At 41.4% G+C, this 26,379-nt stretch overlaps 1 protein-coding gene across 3 annotated transcripts in view; it reads left to right on the top strand.

Annotated features, from left to right (window-relative positions):
* The first annotated feature begins 1,490 nt into the window (after positions 1–1,490).
* Positions 1,491–26,379, top strand: part of NLGN1 (neuroligin 1) — a 956,715-nt gene continuing 931,826 nt past the window's right edge. For 2 of the 3 annotated variants that reach the window (XM_061415495.1, XM_061415492.1), the window contains exon 1: positions 1,491–2,008. The gene's annotated coding sequence lies outside the window, so the exon portion shown is untranslated. Of the gene's footprint in view, positions 2,009–2,276; positions 3,373–26,379 lie in introns of those variants that run through there. The other variant, XM_061415488.1, reaches the window with a different exon arrangement.

Genomic DNA, 26,379 nt, shown 5'->3' with positions numbered 1-26,379 from the left:
TCACAACTAGCGCCACCTGGGAAGCCCTAGATCCATCCACATGTCTGCAAACGACCCAATTTTGTTCTTTTTTATGACTGAGTAATATGTCATATTTAAAGATTATTTTTCAAAATCAGATCACATATTCTGGTTATTTATTTTTATTAATTAATGAGTAATACATTAGAGCAACTGCATTCTACATGTTGGTTAAAGTTCCTTTCTTTGACCTGAATTTTACAGATTACAGCATGCATGCAAATGAGAAATATGAAGCAAGCACTTAAACAAGCAAAAACACTTTTCAAGACTATATGTCACGGATCTCTCCTAGGGATTTCCTACTTGTGAATTTCATTCTTATTAATATTATTACAAGTTGCAGTCAGTTAATTCAATGGTTCCCTTGGCAGGCCCCTGTCCCCCACCCAACTCGCTTGCATCTAAAATTCACACAGAGAAGCTGCTAGGAGGTGTGTAGGTGTAAACAATGTGGTATAGTGAGTCACACCCGTCACAAAAGCCAACACTGATTAGCTATGATGAATTCTTAAAAATCACCAATCCAGGGGCAGAAGACGTGGGTGCAACCAGCAGGAAGAGGCCAGAGGCAGTGGCTTTGCATTTACACTACTCCCACAGACGAGACTACAACCAACACTTTAATTCGGAGCTTACTCTGCCTCTGGCTGGTGGAAACAGAAATCAGGGGCGAGTTCTGTGGCAAGGGATTTACCAAGGGGGAAGGGGAAAAAAAAAGAAAAAAACTGAAGCAGCACAGTAGAAGGCTGTTGCCTTCAACTCCTCACTCGCAGTCACCAAGACGAAAACGCCTGGAAGGGAAGCATAATGACGCCTAGAACCGAGAAAGTCATCGCATCTGAGGCCTCGCAGCTTGCCTGCCGCGCGGTTCACTCGCACGCTCTGGCGAGGGGTTTGGTGAACGTCACACGTGACGCCGGGGGCCCTTAACCCCTCCTGCCGCCGCGGGCGCTGCGGGTGCTGAGGGCGGAGGATGCTCGGTCGCTGCTGGAGGAGGGAGGGAGGAGGGCGGAACTTGTAAAAGGGAAGGACCACGACCCACATCACGTCTGCCACCGCTGGACACATGCCCCTGAAGACCACCCCCAAAGCGATTGTGGCTCCGGCCCGGGGGAGGGGGCTTGCAGGGAAGGGACTGTTGTGCAATAAACGGGGCGCAGAGAGAGTGGCGGGGGAGGCAATCGTGGCTCTGCGGGGGCGGGACGGGGTCGGGAGGATGGGTCTAGCTTGATTCAGACTCCTGCACCCAGCAACGCCACAGAGAGGGGGAGAGAGGGAGAGGAGGTTGTGCTGTGTGTGTGCCCGCGTGGGTGCGCGCGGGTGTGTGTGTGTGTGCGCGTGTCTACAGGTAGCAGCGGCGGCGGCGGCGGGGACCAGAGCAGGGGACGCGTCTGCAGCCACCTCCTCGACTGTGATTTTCGGAGGCGACTGCTCACTTAGCTGACGGATCTGTACCCTCGGGAGATCTTCTCATCCTCTCCATTTCCACGCGTCTTAGTCGTCTTCCAGTTTCAAGTGTGTGCTTGGGGTATTTTATTTTTAATTTTTTTCCCCTTCTCCTTCTAAATCTTCCCGGGAATTCTGCATATTGAAGCAGGTGGCTCCTGGTACGAAATCTTTGGATACATTTGGCTTGCCAAGTTTTTTCTTTCCCCGTCCCCTCCCGCTTTCAGAGGCATCTGTGGTGCTTTTCTTTTTGGATTTATACGCAGAAAACGTATATATGTTTATATACCGACCGCATAATATATAAATACATAAACGCGTGCCCAAACGCTGGGTTTTCGTCTCTCTTAGCGACAAAGCGGAATGTTTTGGAGCGGATGGATAACGAGAACAGTATAACATTCTTTTGAGCCTGTTTTTTCAAAAGGGGAGGGAGAGTGAAGAATTGTTTAACATTCGGCCATCGTTTGGCTGCACTCTAAGCATCACGAAGTATTTATGGTTGCAGATCAGGTGCAAACGGGGCTTAGAGAGAAAGGTAAGGGAGCTTCCTGCGTCCACCGAGCTCCGGCGTTTTTCTTAATCTCGGGGATTGCCGAGAACTTCCTACTCCTCGCCTCTCCCTCTTTTACCCCACCTCCACCCACCCTGCCCTGCTCTCTCCGTACGCTTAACCCTTTTTCAATTCCGTCGGGTTGGGGCGGGGGCGGGAGAAGAGGGTTGCTGGAGGTGTTAACGTCTGTTAGAGTTTAAATGCTTCTCTCTCCCTGCACCCCCCCCCCCACCGCCTCTCTCTCCCCCCCTCTTCCTCCCTCCCTTCTCCCAGCCGAGTAACTGAGTTTCCCAATCCCCTTTTAGGAAGTCATTTCATCGTTTTGGAAAAGAATGCTACCTAGATAGCTGTTTTAAACGTTTCTTGGTGCCAACCCCTCACCTCTATCCTCTGACGAAAATAAAAGCAATAAAAAATGATGAACTTTAACGAACTGGGTGGTTTCTTTAGCAGTGGGGGTCGTGGAACCTCCCAAATTGTTATTTTCCTGTAACGAACAGCCAGTACCTCTAGACGACTCCGCCGCGGAGGCAGCTTCCATTTCTTTCTGTCAGTTCATTTACTTGGAGGGTCATTTACCAGAGTTGAGCAAGATGGAGCGGAGTCTAGTATAGGCAAAACTACACGACACTTAATTCCTTTTTAAATCCACCCTTCACAACACGATCAGTCCCTGTTTAACTCTGTTCAGTGGAAGCGTTTTCAGACTCGACCTTCTGGGGAGAGGTGGGAACTTACCCTTATTTTCCCTTTCCTCCTTCCAGCCTCCTTCCTCCTCCGTGCACAGCTCGCGCCCCGGCACTTTGTAAATTGCCCCTTTTGCCCACACCTCCTGGTGGGTGTTCTCGGCTCTTCTCCGCTCCTGCCCGCTCCGTCCTCTCCTTACTGGCGTTTTCAAAGCAAATGCATCTCCTCTTTTCCTGGGCTCCCTCTTCCCCCGCCCCGCGCCGCCCCCCGCCCTCCCCACCTGCCCCGGCTCGCCGCGCCGCTCCTCCCCACCTCCCGCGGCGCCCTGACCCTTCCAAGCCCGAGTCCGGGTCTGCGGGCTGGGGGGCGTCGTGTCGGCGCGCCGACGACTCGGCGGCTACGCGGAGCGCGAGGCGCGGTTGTGAGTACAGACCGCGGGGAAGGCGAGCCGGAGTCGGGCTAAGAGGCCGGGGGAGCCCGTCAGAGCCGGAGAGCCCCGAGAGAAGGCAGGAAGCGAGAGCGATGCGCGCACGTCGCCCGAGCTCCGGCGGACGAGTGCAGTCGCCTCCGACGCCTTAGAGCGGCGCCCCAGTTGCTGCAGCCTTTCACCCTAGAGCGGTGTCCAGGGACCAGAGACCGGGAGCCGAAAAATCGGCAGAGAGGTACCGAAGCATTAGGGAAAAGATTACCAGAGAGCGGGGAGGGTTTCCTGGCGAAACGCGGAGGCTGAGCAGATGGAGGAACAATGCCTCCTCCGCGAGAAAACCCTCGCTTGAGGCCGGGGCGGAGCGCGGAGGAGCTGCCTCCAGCCTCGGGCTCTCCCTCCCGGGCCCTCCGGCTCGTTCTGGGGCCGGTGCAGCCTCGTAGTTTGACAGGGCTAGGAAAGTTGCTCTTCCCCACATTTCCTGCGAAGTGGTTTTCAGTTCTGCGTGGTTCCAGTCAAGATGTCACTCCTTAGATCCCCTGCGATGAGCAGCTAATAGATTATGCATTATGGGGCAGTCGAGTCCCCGGGCAGAACAGAGAGGGAGTCCAAACATTTCCAACCTCCTCCTTCGGCTCCTGACCGGCCAGCCCAATGCTTTGTGAGTAGAAATGAAAAGCCACCTGCAATTATTTAGGTTGAGATTTTCTAGTGGGAATGATTTATTCCAGAAGAGGTTGTTAGGGTGTTATAGAGATGAGGAAAATTCTGTGTCTAATATTTGATTCATTTGTGATCATTCTGAATCATGAGTAGTTGCTCTCCACAAAGGTATTATACTATTTCTTTTTTCATTTCCAGGACCATAGTGATACATATAGGACTTAGGAGACATGAATTCGGATAACTAACCCCGTGTCTGTTACTCTGCCATTTTATAGATACTTCATATACTTTTTCCTTCTTTTCATACTGAAACTAGACTATTTTTGCTTAAATAAATAATCATGCCATCCATGAAGATTCCAATCATAATATATTTCTCAAAAATTAATTGTACTTAATTATAAATAGGATCGTAGATATAAAAATATCACTTGGGGAAAGTGGAGGTACATGTGTAAAAGATATAACATGCCTCAGCATTTCAATCAGCGTAACAGAACACCAGCTTTCAGAAATGAGCTCAGAAGCAAGGGCCATGCACCTACTTAAAATATTAAATGTTAAGTGCAAAAACATTAGGTTTACCGTGCCCTTGGCAGAGAATGAATATAAGTCTACCTGCTCTGCGGAGTGATTGAGTGATTCACAGAGCAAGTGGAAGTTAATCATTACTCAGGCCTTCCGATTACATGGTTTGATGAAAAGAAGTAACTGTTATCTGTAAGCCTGCTATTCTACAGTTAGTCTTTCCAATCCTCTTAACATAAGCAGAAATTGAGGGAGTCAGTCTTTCAGCCTACTGTAATAGACTTCCTGCAGTGTAGGTTTCAGAAAAGCCCTCTGAAGCAACTCTCCTTTCCATAGTCTCCCTCCTTCCAAAGTATTTTCTCTCAGTCTTTTACTCCTTTAGTGGGGCTTCATTTTGTGAAATTTTCCTTTATGTTCAGGTATAACATATTTTCAATTACAAATGTCTGAATTGTTTTGAAATTGAAGATGGAATATACATTCACAGAAGGTAGGCTGAGAACTCCATTTGCCACAGGTAGAGTACTTGAATGTTTGATGGCTCTTTTCATGGTTGGCTGACTTCCCTGAGTCTGAAGTCTCTTCCAACCCTGAAATTCTTATATTTTATTCTATTTTTATTATTTCCACATGGTTATCCAGTGACAGGGTCTATATCATTCTTCACATTTCTTTAATTAATTACAATTTTTATAGGATAGTGAATAAGCTATAGCTAGAGAATACAGATATAAACACATGCCCCAATGTTATTGGCAACTTTCTGAGGGACAGTATTGATTAGTGGGTATAATTGATAAATACCTCTCTGGGTTTCCATGTGCTGAAACAGACCCTTCTAACATTCTTTAAAGCAAAGCATAATAATCATTTATTTCTAGAATTCTTTTTTAAAATTTTTATACAAAGGAATTTTATGAATTATCTAACAAATATTAATTTATAGTTTTTGAAAGCAAAACACAATTGGAATTAACAGTAACATTGGAAACTGCAACAGTTCAACAATACACTTTTGCCACAAAATACTTTTAAGTATTTTGAAGTGAAGTTTGGAATCTATCTTATTAGAATGTAAATAGAAAGTTATGATTCCTCAATTATATTTAATTATTTGTAAATGAAATCATCCGAGACCAGTTCACCTAAGTTACCTATTTTTCTAAAACACAGGTATGGTCTTACAGATCTTTTATCAGCCATGGCCAGTGGCTCTTTATATTTTGGATACTAATATCCATAATTCTGAGGGCACTCAATTCTTTTCACAATTTACTCCCCAGTCTCCCTTTTTAGATTAAAATACCTTCCACCTGGAATTCCTCCCCAATTTGCTCTTCATTCCATTCACTTGACTCCTCCTTACCATTTTCCCCAATACTACTTGACATTTTAGGCTTCTGTGCTTTCCTTATACTAATCTTCTGTTATGGATTACTTTCTACTCTCCTCTACGCCCCCCTGCCAGATATATCCTAACTCTAGGATGGGAAAACATTTGTTTCTTTAGAGTGTTCTTTTCTCTGTCACCCTGCTATCCTTACTCTGAGCTCCCACAACATGTTATCCATACTAGAAGTAGCCCACCTTTCACACTTGTTGATGGTTGGCTCCCTCACTGGAGAGTAAGTTCCCAGAGGTTAAAAAATATACCTAATTTATCATTTCATTCAGAATGCTTAGCTCCATGTCTGAATGTAAAGTAGACCATAAGTGAATGATAAATGTATTGCTTATAAATACATTTGGCTATGAGGCAACAGAAAATCTGGCTAATAATGGATTAAGTAAATAAGGATTTATTTATCTCTTCTAATGATAAAAGTCAGGAGAAGAGAGTTGATTAAGCATTTGAACAAGGAGTCAGGCTTCATCTTTCGTGTTGGTGGTTTCCTATGGTCCTAAGATCACTGCTGTACCCCAGGCATCATGTCTGCTTTCTAGGCCCAAAGCAGGAGTGGGTGGGGGAAGCTAACAGGGTTTTCTAGCTCAGGATTTCTCAACTTTGGCGCTGTTGTCATTTGGGGCTCATAAGTGTTTGTTGTGTGTGTGTGAGGTGTCTGGTACATTGTATTAGTAGGATGTTTAGCAGTATCCTTGGCCTCTACCCACTAGATGCCGGCAGCACACCCCACCCAGTCACCCACCCAGTTATGACAACCAGGACTTTCTCCACAAGTTGCCAAATGTCCCTTAGAGGTAAAATCATCCTGAGTTGAGAACTTGAGAATGATTGGAGTCTGGAGGAAGGAAATTCCTCATTTCCTACTTCCCCCTTTTCTTTGCACTGCAGTGGTGGTAAGGATCTGTTTGATTTTTGGTTAATAAATGGCAGAGGGCTCTTGATGAGATTAAAAAAAGAAAAATGGGAGATGAAGGACCAAACAGGCCTTCTCTTTGAGCATTTTGTCTTTCTTGTCATGTGGACATTCTCCCCATAGATTTCCATACCTACCAGAACTGTATCAAATGGCTACTTCCAGGTACCCAACACGTTGGGAAATGTGTCTTTCCTTTGGCATACCACTACCTTGGAGAAAGTCAGAATCTATGAAAAAAGAAGGGGAAACAGATTTGGGGCTGGAAACTTAAAAGTTTTTGCCACTGTGAAAGAATAAATGAATATGTAAAAGTTCACCTAAATACTTTAGAATTTAGAAAGGAGAAAAAGTAAAGAAAAAAAGTAAATAGTCACAGAAGAGGATAGATGTAATTTTTTCACATGCTAAATATTCATAAAATAACTATGATAAAACTGTGATTTTATTTTTCTTCTGGATGATAGTTTAATTGGAAACATAATGAGCAGAATGGAGGCATCTTACTCTTCCTAACTTTGTTTTTTTGGGGGTGTCAGAGAGCACCTTGTCTCCTTCAATCTGTTGAATAAAGCAGTAAAGTTTGATATTCATAATTATAAATTAGATAGTCATCAATTATGTGAGAAATGTTGTCAAGGAAAGAAAATACGGATCTTTTGTTTTAATACTCCTTCCTAAGGCTTGTATAAAGACAGCACATCCCAGTGATGGCATTTGATTAATAACATTTTCTTGTACATGTGTGTTAACATGGACTATGGTAACTTTAAATTAGGTTGCTTAATTATTTATCTCAGTGTAGGGTTTTGTTTTTTTTAAGTTCTATCGGATACAATAAGTATGGCTTCCCTGGTAGCTTAGCTGGTAAAGACTCCACCTGCAAAGAGGAGGCCTCAGTTCAATTCCTAGGGTGGGAAGATCCCTGGAGAAGGGATAGGCTACCCACTCCAGTACTCTTGGGCTTCTTTGGTGGCTCAGTTGGTAAAGAATTCACCTGTAATATGGGAGACCTGGATTCTATCCCTGGGTTGGGAAGATTCCCTGGAGAAGGGAATGGCTATCCACTTCAGTATTCTGGACTGGAGAATTCCATGGACTATACAGTCCATAGAGTTGCAAAGAGTCGGACATGACTGAGCAACTTTTATTTTTATTGGATACACTTATAGGGAAGAACTACACCTTACAAAGATGTATCAGTGTTGCTGTCATGACCCATGATCTTATCTGATTGATTACAATTTTTTTCCATGAATTTGTTGAATGCCAGGTTTTGCTTAGTTCTGTGTACAATATAGCAATATAAAATATGATGTTTATTATAAAACTTTTGCATGTATGCAACAAAATACCCAATTAAAAGTCCAAACAGTAAAGACTTATCTCTCAGAACAAGAATTCTAGAGTATGCTGCTGCTGCTGCTAAGTTGCTTCAGTCGTGACCCACACTGGGCGACCCCGTAGACGGCAGCCCACCAGGCTCCTCTATCCCTGGGACTCTCCAGGCAAGAAGACTGGAGTGGGTTGTCATTTCCTTCTCCAATGCATGAAAGTGAAAAGTGAAAGTGAAGTCGCTCAGTCGTGTCAGACTCTTAGTGACCCCATGGACTGTAGCCTACCAGGCTCCTCCGTCCATGGGATTTTCCAGGCAAGAGTACTGGAATTCTAGAGTATACTGGTCCATGATTGGCTACCTCTGGCAGCCCTTGAACTGTCAGTGCTCTGGGACAGTTTTGCTATATTCTCTTGGCTCACAATTTTCGAAACAAACAATATGGCTACCACAGAGCCAAACATCACCTCTTCATACAGTCTTACCCAAAGTAAAAAGAGAGGAAGTCTTCTCAGGGAAATCTCTCTTTTTATCAGAAAGGATTTTTTTTTTCCCAGAAGCTATCAGCAGACTTCCTTTTATGTCTGATTGATTAAAACTATGACCCATCCAAAGAGATACATTGCATGACTGGTTTTGATCAACCATGGTCCTTTCCCAAGGCCTGGAGGAGAGGTCTGCTTTTCCCATGGACATGGCAGTGTTACACTTAAACAAATCCAGAGCTCTTGTTAACTGACAGGAAGGAAGCAATAGTTGTAACCTACGGCACCTAATATGGTGTGCCATAAATATCACACCCTGGCCTCCTTGAAGTTCTTATATTAATAATATGGAATGTCTACACTGGAATTAAGTCCTCACACACACACACAAGAATTAAGCAGTACTTGGATCTGTGGATACAAAGTGTATACATGTCAGGCTTCATGCTTCTGATACAGAATGATTTGCTTTCATACTGTTCAGAGATTTTTTTTAATATTTTCTGAAGAATCAGAAAATGTAGGAATGGGCCTTATAGAGGAATTACAAACACCAAATAATACTACATTCCATGTATAAATCCCAAACCCTACATTTCAACATATACCTATATATCACATAACAGAAACCATAGTTAAACCAGAGCATGTTCTTCTTACATGATCTGTAAGTAGCATGTAAGATCTTATAATTTGTTATGTGTCTATCATATGATCTTATAATTGTAAATTAGAAATAATATGAGAAATGACTGAAACTTTTTGCCAGTTATTCTCATGCAGAAGGACTTGATATCAGTTATGCCCAAATCGAAATCACTCCCTGCTTTTGGTACCTGTTCACTTGGAGAGTCTAGAAGAGGGAACTAATTTTTAGCTCACATGCCAGTATCTTGTTGAACATGATGAGTCTTTAAAAAAAAAAAAAAACATAGAAAGCCTTATTTTCATTTTTTTGGGTCTAACTCCATGGAATCTCAGAGCCAATTTTGTGTTCAGTTGAAACAGGGGTCCTGAATTGTCTCCCTTTATCCTGTTTCATTATTTGAATCCATTCTTGAACTTAAACTTTGATTCAATCAAGATTTGATTGTATTTGGGCTTTTTATCATCAGTTCAGTTCAGTTGCTCAGTTGTGTCCAACTCTTTGCAACCCCATGGACTGCAGCACACCAGGCCTCTCTGTCCATCACCAGCTCCCAGAGTTTACTCAAACTCATGTCCATTGAGTCAGTGATGCCATCCAACCATCTCATCCTGTGTGGTCCCCTTCTCCTCCCGCCTTCAATCTTTCCCAGCATCAGGGTGTTTTCAAGAGTCAGTTGTTTGCATCAGGTGGCCAAAGTATTGGAGTTTCAGCTTCAGTATCAGTCCTTCCAATGAACATTCAGGACTGATTTCCTTTAGGATGGACTGGTTGTATCTCCTTGCAGATCTCCTTTTTATCATAAGCTGCTTCAAATTACTTTTGGAAGGAGAAAGTCTATGTATGTACATGTATAAATACATGTACAAGAGTGAATGGTGTCATACATCACTCAATAAGTGTCTTTTTCCTGAATGAAGATATGTTCAGAAACTAGACAATATTGTGTGCAATAAACTCTGAATTATACTCCCATCAATATGTGCAGTAGGGTTTCAGGGAAAGAAGATGCTGGTGATGTCTGAGTCATTTTGACAGAGATGCATGTAGTAATTTGCAGACAGGTGGAAAAGTAAGGCAGGGTAGATGGAGGGTGGATAGCTGAAGTCATTTTGCTAAAGTATTTTGCTTTGTGACCAATATAAAGGGTCAATGAAGCTTTAACACCAAAGCCACACGGTAAAAGAGCTGTGAACTAAGAAGGAATGGATCTGATTTCTCTTTGTTTCAAAGCAAATTTTGTGATGGACATTGACAATCCTCTCCGTTACCTCCGGCGTTTTAGAATGTGTTCAGAGTCATATCTTTGCGTCGTCAGTGCTCTATTTTCAGGCTCCAGGTCTGAAGCAGTTTGCCCCACAGCGACCACCTCTGACCTGGGCTCCTCGCCTCCAGGGAAACTGATTTTTGAATTAAACTTAAAATGATAATTAGCAGCTCCATCTGTGTTTGGGGTCAGAAACAGATGTTTCTACTTTTTGTTTTAAGAAGGCATATTTGAAAGTGAAAACAGTGATATTGAGTTTTGAATACAGTAGTTCACATTTTAGGGGGCACGTTTGTATCAAGTAAAGATCATAAGAGGAATGGGTATTCCAGGTGTTTATCTGACCACCTTTCCACTGGACGTGGCAGTGTCTCGTACCATACTCCACTGTGACATAATTATGGTTCACAGTATTGGCCCCAAGGTACTGCAAGTTCTTGAAGCTTCTCTTAGGGGATAAAATGTTTAGTTACATTTAATACTTTACAAATATTTCATTTAAACAAAGGAACCACTGATTACAGAACACATCATTATTTTACGTATGCTCTAGAAAGAAGAAGCACCACAATTAAATCGTTATACAGTATTTTTCTATCACTTAGAACATTATACTTTAATAAAGAGCAATTTAGACTTAAATGGATGTAGATTTTCCTAATATATTAATTTTGTGTATGTGTGAAAAGTATATTAATTAACACATTGGTTTAAGAATTCAAAAATTTTTGTTCTTTTCAGCTTCTCATTCTTTTGAAGAATTTTTTTGACTGAGTCATATCCATACCCATGTTCTTGCTGACAGCAGTCTCTGTGTGTGTTACTGATGCACCCTTTCTTAAGAGTACTTCATGATGGTCTTCAGGATTTCATTCCAAGCAGCTGATAGCTTCTGAAAGGTTTGATGCTGGTGTTATGTTGATCTTGCTAGAATGTGACAGTGGAAGATTTTCAGACAATAACCAGCTCTCATATTTCTTCTTTCAGTTGTCCTGAAATGTCAGGACTGATGGTAGTCTGGTCATGGCAAGGGGAATGCAACCAATTTTTGCATACAAAGTCAATGGCCTCTGCTGCTGCTTGGCTGTACCGAATTATAAAATGCGTCCTGATTCTAGAGATGTTAAAGGTTAAAAAACAGTGTGTCAGAGTCAATGAAATATGACAACTTTAATGATATATGCATCCTCACTTTTAAACAACCTAATGGAATAATGATAATTAAGCAAACTGATTAATTTCTAAGCTTTTGGATAAGAGAGACTACCATGTAATTCTTAGTGAGCATGATTAGAATCTGATTTAACCCTTTTTATTCTCTTCTTACCCTCCCAGTTTGCAGTATAGAAAATGTAGCTAGTCTCAAATGGATAATGGTATGATAAAAAAGCATAAGACTAGGAATCAAGAGACCTGTGTTTATGGAACAGACTCTTCTAATAACTATGTGTGTCACTTCCTGTAATTCACTTCCTCTCTCTGGGCCTTGGTTTCAGTGTTTACCATATATTATCAAATTGAAATTAAATGTATCTTTTGGCCCTGAGAACTGTTTTGTGTAAAGATAATCAGTAATAAAGAATGTTCACAATATTTTATATATATATATATATATATGTATATTTAAACTGGTGTTATATAAATATATAGTAATAGAAATATATTACTCTAAAGTGGTAAACTTAAGATATATAATATATGTTATATAGCTTTAAGATTTTACAGCTTTTTTGGGAGGTTTACACGTGCATATCTTATTTAGAACAACTGTGAGCTGTGCAGAAAGTTCAAAAGAACAGAGTTAGTATTGAGGAAACTTCTCCTCAAACATTCTGAAATGGAAAGATTACTGAATAAATCAAAGCCAAATAAAGGGTGTAAAAGTGGGAAGAGGCAAGGAGGTAATGCATTTTCTATCAAGAACAAAGAAAACTTCCACAAGAAATTAACTATCATTATATACAAATGTTCTGCTTAAAAAGACAGTCATCAGTAAAAAGCAGGAGGAAATTGGCAGGTAAAAATGAAGTTTCTTTTTTATTTTTTGTTTTATTGTTACTCAGCCACATACTACTGATTTTAAAAGATATGAATAAAAGGAAAAGGAGTTTCAGCTTAGATCAGTCAGATGCTACTATTTGTGGATATATCTTGACAGTTCTTACTGTGCAATTCCATAGACAACAGTGTTTCTTCTCTGTATTGTATTTGAAAATTGCCACTGCTCTTAAGTGGTCAGAAAGCTGGGTACTTACTTTCTGATGAATAACAAGCTCTCCAAAGGTGTCCCGCTCTCTTTTCTCTCATTGTAGCTGTAGTCATCACAAAGAAAACACGATATTGCCTTTTACCCACCTATTTTGCCATAAAAGTGAGTTGATTTATACAGTATGAAGAAACCCTTTCCTAGTTTTTTCAACTAGATATTCTTGAAACTTTTTTTTTAAAAAAAGTATGGATTATATAAGATAGAGATTCAGTATTGTTGCAAGTAAATTTTTATTGAATGATTAAATTGTTTTAATCCTAATTTAATGTAGATCCATTTGTCCACAAGAAAAATATTCGAGATACGAGTATTTAAGATGGAGAATATTATTAATAGTAGAGTCTTAGACTGTAAAATAGGATGTTGAGATTATATTTTCATTGCAATCACTTTTTTATGGTTAAAAGGGAAAAATCAGTTTTTGACCCCAGATGATCTGTAATGCATATTGTAAAAGAGAGTAATTTATTTTTAAAGCTTTCAGTAAATATTCAGTGGTATTTCCAGCTGAGAAACTGACTGGGCCATACTGGTTTTTTTAGTCAGTTTTAGGGCATCTTTCTTAAATTGCAGGTGGCAAAGCTGAGGTTGAGATAAATGACTTGCTCAATACATACAATGATAGAACTTGCTTATGTACATGCGTTCATAAATCAATCTTTATGTAATATCTTCCTGCATCAGTTTTATATACAGGACAGTAATACATATACCAGCATCATATATGACATATCTGTGATTATAGAGTTATTAGTTTAGAAATATAGGCAATAAGTGCCAGAAGATATAAAGAAAAGAGTTTTATTTTTAGGAAGATTTTGTGAAGAAAGTGTTACTTGACGGAGATTGGGATATGAATAAATGGGTAAGAGGAAGCAAAGCATTGCTTAAAAAAAAAACAATGAAAATTAAGAATAGGACATGTGACAGAAGCAACTGGTCATTCTAGAGTTTTTCTAAGGGAAAAGCAAAAAACCCCACACCAACCCACATTGAGAAATGTTATTGTAGAAAAGAAAGAAGTGTCCTCATTGAGAAAATTCATCTCATTCTGACCTGTGTTCAGTAGTTTGGCTTAGGACCTCTGCAGATCAGAAATATCAATAATATATTTATCCTGAGATAAACAGGTTTTTGGAAAAACTAGTCCATATTGCTTATATAAGAAGAAACTCATTTCTGCCAGAAAATAAATTATATTATTTGAAATGGAAAATACAACTTTCTGAATGTGTGTTTATGCATGTAAGTGATTGATACCAAATCAACTTGAGATCATTTGATTGTCATCAAATTCTTATAAGGAGATTCTTATCATAGCCTGCCTACATAGTGTTTTCTGACCTGGGTTCCCTCTCCCCAGGAAGCACTGGAAACATTCTGTCTCTCCAAACATACCTTCTTTTCCCAAGCTCCCTTTCAATATAATGCTCCAGTCAGTCCTTTCAGATCTGCTGATTATAGCACACTTATTGAAATGTCCTATTTGCTTCAGAGAGAGAGGGTCTAATTGGTGCTAATCTGCCTTTTAATACCCAGCAATCATCCTCATCACCACTTAAAAAATTGTACCATTTCTAAGATCTAAGAGGTGCAATTTCAAGTGAGATATATTCCTTAGTTTCTACTAAATTGCACATGAAATCAACATGTCCCTCCTGACTTTCCTTGAATCCACTCTCTGTAAAAACAGCAGCTCATTTTGGGAATCAGTGGGTAGAATAACCAGCACCCAGGGAACAAGGAAGGAATCAGTCAGAAGAGCATGAGCATGTTTTCTATAGAACTCCATAAACAAGGTCATAATTTCTCATGAATCGGTGCATTACGACTCTGCCTGTCAGAAGTACACTGGGAATAGCCTTGGTATTCAGCTTAGAATGTCATTCCCTCACTGGTGTTCTCTTAAACTCTAAAGGAGTATGAGGCTTCACAGAACCACCTCTCCTCCTGGGGCCCTGTCTGTACCATGCAAACCCATAAAGAACAAGAGAGTGAGGCCTGGAAGATCAGTTTAAATTAGGACCATTGCCAGTGAGATGAAGCTTCTGTTCATGCCAGGTGCTTACCAGAAGAATCCTTTAGGGCTCTAGAGAAAGGCCAAGAGGCAATCCCTGGAAAGGATGGGAGATTGAGGAGCTGAGGCATGGGAAAGGGACTGAAAAATGAACAGTACTTAGGAAAAGGAACTTATTCTGTCCCACTCTTTAGCCTCACTCATGGACAGAGGAGCCTGGTAGGCTACAGTTCATGGGGTCGCAAAGAGTCAGACACGACTGAGCAATTGAGCATGCATAAGCGCTTTAGCCTCAGAGGTGATCCTGTTGCCAAGCAATACAAAATGCATGATTCTGTGTATTCTTCACTCTTTCATTGATTTAGTTTATGTATCTGTCCAAGTACATGTGAGAGTTGGACTATAAAGAAATCTGAGTGCCGAAGAATTGATGCTTTTGGACTACGATGCTGGAGAAGACTCTTGAGAGTCCCTTGGATTGCAAGGAGATCCAACCAGTCCATCCTAAAGGAAATCACTCCTGAATATTCATTGGAAGGACTGATGTTGAAGCTGAAACTCCAGTACTTTGGCCACCTGATGCGAAGAGCTGAATCATTTGAAAAGACCCTGGTGCTGGAAATGATTGAAGGCAGGAGCCGAATGAAACGACAGAGGATGAGATGATTGGATGGCATCACAGACTCAATGGACATGAGTTTGAGTAAACTCCTGGAGTTGGTGATGGACAGGGAGGCCTGGTGTGCTGCAGCCCATGGAGTTGCAAACAGTTGGACATGAGTCAGCGACTGAACTGAACTGATCTGTCCAAAAGGGTTGATATTGTCAACTACATATGGCTTTTGTAGAATTACATGAAATAATGTAATATAGCTTAAAATATGTCCAGAAGTGTTACTACCATGATAACACTCCGCAAATATGTAAAAACACAGTCTCTGCTTGCTCAGTAATAGCCATTTAGTACACATTTTTTTCCAAATAGGAAAAGGAATACGTCAAGGCTATATATTGTCACCCTGCTTATTTAACTTATATGCATCATGAGAAATGCTGGGCTGGAAGAAGCACAAGCTGGAATCCAGATTGCCAGGAGATATATCAATAACCTCAGATATGCAGATGACACCACCCTTATGGCAGAAAGTGAAGAAGAACTAAAAAGCCTCTTGATGAAAGTGAAAGAGGAGAGTGAAAAAGTTGGCTTAAAGTTCAACATTCAGAAAACTAAGATCATGGCATCTGGTCCCATCACTTCATGGCAAATAGATGGGAAAACAGTGGAAACAGTGTCAGACTTTATTTTGGGGGGCTCCAAAATCACGGCAGATGGTGATTGCAGCCATGAAATTAAAAGACACATACTCATTGGAAGGAGGGTTATGACCAACCTAGAGAGCATATTCAAAAGCAGAGACATTACTTTGCCAACAAAGGTCCATCTAGTCAAGGCAATGGTTTTTCCAGTGGTCATGTATGGATGTGAGAATTGGACTGTGAAGAAGGCTGAGCGCTGAAGAATTGATGCTTTTGAATTGTGCTGGAGAAGACTGTTGAGAGTCCCTTGAACTGCAAGGAGATCCAACCAGTCCATTCTAAAGGAGATCAGCTCTGGATGTTCTTTGGAAGAAATGATGCTAAAGCTGAAACTCCAATACTTTGGCCACCTCATGCAAAGAGTTGACTTATTGGAAAAGACTCTGATGCTGGGAGGGATTGGGGGCAGGAGGAAAAAGAGACAACAGAGGATGAGATGGCTGGATGGCATCACCGACTTGATGGACGTGAGTTTGAGTGAACTCCGGGAGATGGTGATGGACAGGGAGGCCTGGTGGGCTGCGATTCATGGGGTCACAAAGAGTCAGACACGACTGAGAGACTGAACTGACTGACTGACTGACACATTTTTTATATAACAGGTCAGACGCAGTGCTCAGCATAGTGGAGAAGGCAAAGGTAAGTCAGATTCTGTCTCAAGACATTAAGGGGATCTTTCTTTGTGCCTCCTGAGCCTTTGAAATTAGACTATAGAGTGTTCTACATCATTGTTTTGGCTAATGCAAGGAGGATAAAGCTGTTTTTATTTTCCAAGCACATGGAAGGAAGGGAAAAGCATTTAGAAATGGTGAAATTGGCAGCTTCAAAAAAATTCAAGGACTCTATCAGCATTAGAATGTGAAAACATTTGAGTCATACGCTTGCTAGGGAGTGAGTGTTTAATAGGCGCCTTTGTAAAATCTCCAAACTAAGCTGTATCATTTTCTATACATGCTTAAATCTCTTAATTACAAAGCAACTTTAATTATACATAAAGTATGCCTCTTCAATCATGTTTTAATCACACATGAAAAAAATGAAATTTATCCCAAAGTTATTTTCTGCATTTCAATTCTGATTTTTAAACTCTGGCATATTCTGTACCAAAAAAATTGCATTAAGCTAATGTTTATGCTTGCACATAATCCCACACTTTCAAGGCAACACTTAAAATATTCAGAAGAGCTTCACAAGAGGGAGTAGTTTAATTCTGTTGTTGACTCAGAGCCATTGTTCTTCACAGTTACAGCTCCGCTGGCATAGGCTACATATGGTCACTTGTTTCTCAGTGTACAGAGTGATAATGCATTAACATTCTGGCTGATGGTGGAAGCTATGCTGTGCTTTAGAGAAGTATATCAAGGAGGATGTACTGCCTCTTGGAAAGAAAGGAGGACAAGATCAACATTGGAGAGCCTGCAGATTGCAGAGGGGCTTTGACTAATCACCGTGGCTTTGCAATGCGGAGACTGACCTAGGAGCCTAGACTTCAAACCTTGGCTGTCTGTGGGTAGAACTTATTTTGAAAGAGCAGTCATTGGAGACAACTGTGGACCGCAGCCATGAAAGGAGATTTTGCCAGCTTCTTCCCCACTGCCATTCAGAGAGGCTGTTCTAGAGCCCTCAGTTGCCTCTTGCAAGACTATTTATGACCCCATGTTTGCTCTAATTACTACTATGTAGGTCACAAGTCAAAGTGGAGTCCAAGGCTGGAGACTTCATGGCTGCATGGAGGTCCATTACAAGTACTTAAATAGTTTCTTGGGGCATTAGCATTTTCAGCAACAACAGCAAGGATGGGGGACTCTGGCCAGGGTTCAGTGAACATGACTTTTCTTTTACCTTTTGTAGTTCTCTTTGGTATATATGAAGTAAAGGAAAAAAGGCCAAGGAAGAAATTGTGTCTCTTCCCATATCATAAAAGATGTCAACCTTTATCTAATTGTATTCCAGGTGGGATTGTGTCCCAAGAAACCTTTCAAGTGATGCAGGCCCTCAGGGCTTCTCCTTACCTTTTCCAGCAACTACTCTGGTTTCCATCCATGGCTGTGAATGAAAAGAAACAAAACAAAACTAATACTATTAGCAGCACCAGAGGGAGCCACTTGCACAGTTTAGTCTGAAGCATCAGCAAAGCTGACACTAAGGCTTGATATGCAGAAATAGTAAGATTTTATTGTTTTTTTCTAAAAAGAATAGCAGAAAAGTTGGTGATATGTAAAATCTGTTAGCAGCAATTCCAAATTACGGGACTAGTAGCAACCACTTCATTTCTCCCACTTGAAATATTTGCCAATGGTAATTGCCTGGCTGCTGTCCAGAAAGTAAATCATATTTCAAAATGTTAAATAATATTTGGAGCAAGAGGTATTCTCTCTGATCCTGCCATTGTCCCTTTGCAGAAAACTTTCAGCAAGTTTGTATGTTTGAAATTTATGCCAGTATACTGTTTTTGTAATGTAAATGATGCTACCAAAAATAAAAATGAAGAATAAAATTCTACATGCATATTACAGTGCTCAAACACATACTCTCTATCTCATACACACACACACACACACACACACACACACTCATAAACATGCAAACAGACACACACAAACATATGCACACACATGTTTGCACTAGTGAATTTGTTGTAAAACAATAGAACCAGGGTTGCTTTAAGGACATCCAGTAAGCTTGTCTTTGAGTCCCATAGTGGGAAAGAGAAAAATCTTTACACCAAAAAGAAAATAGAAGGCACGTAACTTCATTAGCACACTGACCTTTTTTTATGAAGAAACAGTCAAATGCATACAGTTCTGAGGATAGTCTCTTAAATACCATGCTGACAAAATATTTCAGGAAAATGTATTGATTCCAACTGTCTCATCTTGGAGGGGAGGTTTCTAGGTCTTCTGCTGTTTTATCTTTGCCAGTTCTAATCCAAATTATAAAGACATTGGAAAGGGGAAATTGCTTTAGTTCTTTGAACAAAAAAGGCTTTATGCTTAACAGTCCCCGGCACCTCCTAGCCTTGTCCCCATCAGGTAAATCTCATTACACAGAATCACAAGAAAAAATGATTCTATAAAGTAAGATGATCTCTATTGGCTCAAGTAATGGCACTTTCTTGACCTGATTACAATAAAGTCTGCAGTCTATAATGCTGACAATGAATGCTTTCTTAGGGTCCTTTCCAGGTAATAGTCATCTTCTTCAAGACAGTACTTGATTATTTGTGGTTTGTGCTACAGATGGAAAGAAGAAAATGAGAGTGAAGATTAGTTGCACTTGACTCGCTGGCAGTGCTTATTCTTCTTTCTTTACAACCACCTTTCATTCTCTTCCTGCATTGCCATCCCAGCCACACTACTCCGTTGAGGAAGTACTCATATTTAATCAGTGAGGGAAGTGGCTGAGGGATGGGGGCAGTTAATGTGATCTGATCTAATATCCTTCTGCCTGTGGGACTTTAGTCATGCAGAGTTGCCTCCAAGTCAGAGAAACAGGTATTGCTTACTTTTGGGGTGTTTTTTCTTCCTGTCTGTCTATCAGTGCATCCCTGTCTATTTTATATTTCATTTTTAAAATAATACCTCCAAGTCCTGAAAGGAGGACCATACTCAGGAAAGGATCCACAGGAATTTTGCCATCTGTCAGGGGTCTGTCTGGTGTCCAGTAGCATGTCCTCATGGAGCCTTGGCCCCCAGATGTCTAGAGAAGTTGTGTCAAGTGAGAAGGCCTGAATCTGAACATATCAGGTGACCTACCCACCCCATGGGCAAGAAGGGAGAAAGAGACCTCTTCTCCCGGGAAAGAGGATGGGGGGAAGCAGCAGTGGTGGTAGGGTGGAAGGCCGTCATCAAAGGCAGAGGGTTGGTATGAGATTGGACAGAGAAGGTGCCTCAAACTACCTCAGTGGTGTCTCCATTCTTAGGTTTCATGGGGACGTTTGACATATCAGAACAGGAAGCCCAGAGCAGGGGGTATGTAGGACCTGAAATGGTCTTTCTCACACCTTGTTGTCCCTGAGCTATGTCTTACAGCAGCATCTAGCTGTACCACTGGCTTAAGAGAATGAGAGAGGAATGCCTGAACATTGATTTGCATATGAGGAAGCAGGCACTTATTATATAGTACTTGTCTTATTCTATTTGGGCTGCTGTAACAAAGATGCCATGGACTGGGTGGCTTAACAAACAAAACTTTTTTCTCATACTTCCTGGAGGCTGGGGAACCCCAAATCATGGCAGCAACAGATTTAGTGTTTGGTGAGGACTAACTTCCTGGTTCATAGACAGCTGTCTTCTAGGGTCCTTCTTATAAGGGCACTAATCTCATTTGTGAGGACTCCACCCTCATGATCATGTTCGACTCTTTGCGACCCCGTGAATTGCAGCACGCCAGGCCTCCCTGTCCATCACCAACTCCCAGAGTTCACTCAAATTCATATCCATCGAGTCGGTGATGCCATCCAACCATCTCATCCTCTGTTGTCCCCTTCTCCTCCTGCCCCCAATCCCTTCCAGCATCAGAGTCTTTTCCAATGAGTCAACTCTTTACATGAGGTGGCCAAAGTACTGGAGTTTCAGCTTTATCATCATTCCTTCCAAAGAACACCCAGGACTGATCTCCTTCAGAATGGACTGGTTGAATCTCCTTGCAGTCCAAGGGACTCTCAAGAGTCTTCTCCAACACCACAGTTCAAAAGCATCAATTCTTCAGCGCTCAGCTTTCTTCACAGTCCAACTCTCACATCCATACATGACTACTGGAAAAACCATAGCCTTGACTAGACGGACCTTTGTTGACAAAGTAATGTCTCTCCTTTTTAATATGTTATCTAGGTTGGTCATAACCCTCCTTCCAAGGAGTAAGCGTCTTTTAATTTCATGGCTGCAGTCACCATCTGCCGTGATTTTGGAGCCCCCCCCCCAAAAAAAAGTCTGACACTGTTTCCACTGTTTCCCTATCTATTTCCCATGAAGTGATGGGACCAGATGCCATGATCTTAGTTTTCTGAATGTAGAGCTTTAAGGCAACTTTTTCACTCTCCTCTTTCACTTTCATCAAGAGGCTTTTTAGTTCCTCTTCACTTTCTGCCATAAGGGTGGTGGCATCTGCATATCTGAGGTTATTGATATTTCTCCTGGCAATCTTGATTCCAGCTTGTGCGTCCCCTAGCCCAGTGTTTCTCATGATGTACTCTGCATAGAAGTTAAATAAGCAGGGTGACGATATACAGCCTTGACGTACTCCTTTTCCTACTTGGAACCAGTCTGTTGTTCCATGTCCAGTTCTAACTGTTGCTTCCTGACCTGCATGTAGGTTTTTCACGAGGCAGGTCAGGTGGTCTGGTATTCCCATCACTTTCAGAATTTTCCACAGTTTATTGTGATCCACACAGTCAAAGGCTTTGGCATAGTCAATAAAGCAGAAATAGATATTGTTCTGGAACTCTCTTGCTTTTTCCATGATCCAGCGGATGTTGGCAATTTGATCTCTGGTTCCTCTGCCTTTTCTAAAATCATCTTGAACAACTGGAAGTTCACGGTCTTACCACCTCTCAAATCTTCTGCCTCCAAATATCATTACATTGGTGATTAGGTTTCAACCTGTGAATTTGGGAGGAACACAAACATTCAATCTATAATAGTATCTCCTGGAGAAGGGAATAGCTACCAGTATTCTTGCCTGGAGAATCCCATGGACAGAGGGGTCTGGTGGGCTATAGTCCTTGGGGTCACAAAGAGTTAGACATGACTGAGTGACTTTCACTCTTATTAGTAGTATGCAAAAATCTGGGTGAGGGCAGAAGTCAGAATGAGTAGAAGGCCCAGTCTCTGCTCAGGAAAGATTAGAGGGTTATATTTGACTTGGACTGGAGAAGGAAACGGAGAAGGCAGTGGCACCCCACTCCAGTACTCTTGCCTGGAAAATCCCATGGATGGAGGAGCCTGGTGGGCTACAGTCCATGGGGTTGCTAAGAGTCGGATACGACTGAGCGACTTCACTTTCACTTTTCACTTTCATGCATTGGAGAACGAAATGGCAACCCACTCCAGTGTTCTTGCCTGGAGAATCCCAGGGACGGGGGAGCCTGGTGGGCTGCCGTCTCAGGTCATACAGAGTCGGACACGACTGAAGTGACTTAGCAGCAGCAGCAGCAGCAGGAGAAGGAATAATCCTCAGGCAGCTAGGATACCAATGGACTTCAGAGGGAAGTCAGGAGCTTTCAGTTCAGTTCAGTTCAGTTGCTCAGTTATGTCCGACTCTTTGCAACCCCATGGACTGCAGCATGCCAGGCTTCTCTGTCCATCACCAGCTCTCGGAGCTTACTCAAGCTCATGTCCATTGAGTCAGTGATGCCACCTAACCATCTCATCCTCTGTCATCCCCTTCTCTCACCTTCAGTCTTTCCCAGCATCAGGGTCTTTTCAAATGAGTCCGCTCTTCACATCAGGTGGCCAAAGAACGGGAGCTTCAGCTTCAGTGTCATTTCTGCCAGTGTATATTCAAGGCTGATTTCTTTTAGGATTGACTGGTTTGATCTCCCTGCAGTCCAAGGGACTCTCAAGAGTCTTCTCCAACACCACAGTTCAAAAGCATCAATTATTCGGCGCTCAGCTTTCTTCACAGTCCAACTCTCACATCCGTACATGATTACTGGAAAAACCATAGCCTTGACTAGACGGACCTTTGTTGGCAAAGGAATGTCTCTGCTCTTGAATATACTGTCTAGGTTGGTCATAGCTTTTCTCCCCAGGAGTAAGCATCTTTTAATTTCATGGCTGCAGTCACCATCTGCAGTGATTTTGGAGCTCAAGAAAATTAAGCCTCTCACTGTTTCCCCATCTATTTGCCGTGAAGTGATGGGACCGTATGCCATGGTCTTAGTTTTCTGAATGTTGAATTTTAAGCCAACTTTTTCACTCTCCTCTTTCACTTTCTTTAAGAGGCTCTTTAGTTCTTCTTCACTTTCTGCTGTAAGGGTGGTGTCACCTGCGTGTTTGAGGTTATTGATTTTTCTCCTGGAAATCTTGATTCCAGCTTATGCTTCATCCAGCCCGACATTTCGCATGATATACTCTGCACATAAGTTAAATAAGCAGAGTGACAATATACAGTGTTGATGTACTCCTTTCCTGAATTTGAACCAGTCTGTTGTTCCGTGTCCAATTCTAAGTGTTTCTTCTTGACCTGCATAGAGATTTCTCAGGAGGCAGGTCAGGTGGTCTGGTATTTGCATCTCTTTTAAGAATTTTCCACAGTTGTGATCTACACAGTCAAAGGCTTTGGTGTAGTCAATAAAGCAGAAGTAGATGTTTTTCTGGAACTCTCTTGTTTTTTTGATGATCCAGTGGACGTTGTCAATTTGATCTCTGGTTCCTCTGCCTTTTCTAAATCCAGCTTGAACATCTGGAAGTTCATGGTTCATGTACCGTTGAAGCCTGGTTGGAGAATTTTGAGCATTACTTTACTAGCCTGTGAGATGAGTGCAACTGTGCGGTAGTTTGAACTGAGAGGGAAGTCAGGAGCTTTAGATAGGAAATTAGAATGACATTGTGTGTTGTGTTACTCTTTGTTTCCCTCTGTGATTAGCAGTAAAACCCTTGAAAGGAAAATGACCTGCATGTTTATATCTTTGGGGAGAGCAAGGAAGGAGGATTTGGGGAGCAACATCTGAGTTTGAAGTCAGATTTGTTGGAACAGGACCGCAAGGGGTGGAGTGAGTAGTGTTGAGAAGGCTGAAGGTGTAGGACCTAAAAAGATAAACAGTATGAGATATGAAGTCTGACATGGGAAAGGATTCTGGGCATTAACAGGGGAGAGTCCCTAAGACATCTGCATATGAAAAGGTCCATCTTTGAAATCTAAACAAATAATATGAAATAGGAACTTACAATAAGATGCAGAAGGAAACAAGGGGCACTGAAGCAGGAAACTGCAAAATAAAACTTTTCTTTGGTCTTTGGTTCCATGTCGGTCAAGCTAAATCAGAGTACTTGAAGTATCTTGAAAACCACACTTGGTTTTCAAGCTAATTGTGATTAAAGGGTGATTTTAGATATTTAGATTTAACATTCCTTCAAATAATTATAGTAACTCAGTGGTTTATAGTTAAATTCTGGACCTTCAAGTGATGCTTTCAGCAAAACCCTGTTGTCAAGTATAAAATGGGCAAATTTACAGCTCCCCATTATATAGGTATTGCTATTTAAATCTAAGGAGATGGCAGGAGATTGGAGGGGGGCAATAATTTAAGGCAATTGACAGGTATTATATCTCTTTCTCTGATCCTTATTTATTTATTTTTTAGTCCTCGACAAGTAATTTTAACAGTATGAAGACAAACCTTGGCTGTTCCTAGAAGAAGTTAGATGGAAAAGAGCTTGATGCATTGGATAATGCCCTGAACTTAAAGTTGAATGATGTACACATAAGTCCTAAGTTTGCCATGCAGTAATGATTGGTGGAAGCTGCTTAACCTGGTGCAGTTTTTACCCATAAGACGGAAAAGACAACATGTCCTTGTCTGTCTCATGAAGTAGTTGTAAGGATCAAATGAGCCAGAGTCTGAAAAGGCAGTTTATACAGTATTAAGCTCTTTATGAATATAGGATACTCTTGAATATAGCAGAGCAGAATGCAGCATCCTCAAGTAGGGTCAGGAAGTGTGGTGATTGAGAGTATAGGCTTTATGGTTAGAGGGGACCATTTGTGAATGCCAGCTTTTCCATCAATTTGTTTAGCCTTTCTATGCATCAATTTCTTTATTTATAATGAAAGATAAAGCTAATTCTACTTTTGGAGCATTCAGAAGTGTAAGAAATAATGTATATAAAGTGCTTGTCAAAGAGCCTGACACATAAGGGTAAGTAAATAAAATGAATATTAGCTATTACTACGTGTGATTATTGTGCTTAACTCTGTTGAGTTTATTTATCTTGGAAATAATAAACCATTGAACCTCACAGAAAGAGACCTCAAAGCTCAAGCACTATATTTCTGTATAACACCCATTGTCTGTTTATCTGGGTATGTAGCTTGGAAGAGCGAAGGGCTGAAATCGCTATATTTTACAACTAACAATGTACAGGAAGTACATTATTTTTTTCACTTGGGGAACTTGGTGACCTGAAATTTAACACTGTATTATTGGGATCTGTCTATCTCTCTATCTAGTTTTATGGGTTGCTGCATCCTTCAGCATCCTGTGTGCTACATCATTATCAGAAGGCTGAATGAACACACTGATTGTGCAGACCCATTTGGCCACAACGAAGGAATTCTGAGAATTTCCCTTCCCCATTCTGTGGCCCCAACCATGTTTACTTAAGCTGTGAGGCAGCAAAACCCAGATGGTTTACAAAAGAGAAGGGCAGAGGTGTTTCCTTTTACTCTTTGTCCTTGTTTTCCTATTCCCTGCTATCACCCCCTTTTAATTCTTCTCCTATTCTTTTTTACCCTAGACTTGGTCATGTCCACATTCTTCCCATCCTCTCTCCTTTACTTCTTTATCATTAGCATATGTAATTTCCTTTCAAGAAACATTATGAATATTATTTGTATATTTTGAATATTTTATAATCTTTTGCCAAATAAAGAATTTTTTTCTTGCAGTTGCTTATGACTTGTCAGGTTTGCAAACGGATGCTTAGAAGTCAAATGAAAGCAAAAGTTATTTTTTACCCTTATCTCTGTTCACCTTTCCTAATTCCTAGCCTCTGCAGTTCTTTCCCAAAGCTAATGTCAGTGAAGCAATAGCTAGCACTCTAACTGTAGTAAGACACCGCCTTACTGCCTGAGAGCACAATGACATAAACTATGTTCTTCAAAGGCTCTGGAATTTGAGGATGTAACACACTAGTGATCATTGGCCTTCTGCTTGGCTCTGATGTCCCATTCTGATTTTGTTGTTCCTCAGTTGGTAAATGGACACCTGCCTTGTGAAGAGCTACTTTGACAGAGACGGGCCCTTGAGCCTTGCCTGAGGGACTGAGGTTCTGCTACCTGCTCTTAGCACCTGCTCAAGCCAACTCATCATCTGTGTTATGATACATGCTTCTCATTTCCCCATCATCTTGCCTGCCCTAACTTTGGGTATTTTATTGCCTCTGATTCCTGTTCTGCCTTGCTTCATGCCCAAGGCCACATTGTGCTGTTGCAACCCATTTCTGTCTGTCTCCTTCACTCTATCTAAACTCCATGAAAGGGAGATGCTATGGTCCGAATGTTTGTGTCTTTCCAAAATTCCTATGCTGAAATCCCATTCCCCTTTGAGATAATATTAGGAAGTGGGGTATATGGGAGGTGATTGTCATGGAATTGGAGACCTCATGACTGCAATTAGTGCCTTTTTAAAAGACGTTTCAGAGAGTTTCCTTGACCCTTTGCCTTGTGAGGATAA

This window comes from Bos javanicus, chromosome 1 (genome assembly GCF_032452875.1).
Source record: "Bos javanicus breed banteng chromosome 1, ARS-OSU_banteng_1.0, whole genome shotgun sequence".
Lineage (NCBI taxonomy): Eukaryota > Metazoa > Chordata > Mammalia > Artiodactyla > Bovidae > Bos > Bos javanicus.
The sequence above is the reverse complement of the archived record's forward strand: the minus strand, read 5'-3'. Positions and strand labels throughout refer to the sequence as shown.